Source organism: Trichechus manatus, unplaced genomic scaffold, assembly GCF_000243295.1.
Source record: "Trichechus manatus latirostris isolate Lorelei unplaced genomic scaffold, TriManLat1.0 scaffold00024, whole genome shotgun sequence".
NCBI lineage: Eukaryota > Metazoa > Chordata > Mammalia > Sirenia > Trichechidae > Trichechus > Trichechus manatus.
The window spans coordinates 257,771-257,995 of NW_004443960.1; positions in this window are offsets into that span (position 1 = coordinate 257,771).

Below are 225 nucleotides of genomic sequence, written 5' to 3' on the forward strand. Positions count from 1 at the left end.
TGCGGGGGCGTGGCCGGGGCGTGGGGGCGGGCCAAGAGCGTGGGGCGGGGCCAAGAGCGTGGGGCGGGGCCAAGAGCGCGAGACGGAGCCAGAGGGCGGGGATAGGGCGGAGAGCGTGGGGGGGCGGAGCCACAGCGGGGGCGTGGCCTCGAACCCGGAGGCGGAGCCGAGAGCGCAAAGCAAAGCCGCGGCGCAAGGACCGGGCCTTGGGCGAGGGGACGGAGG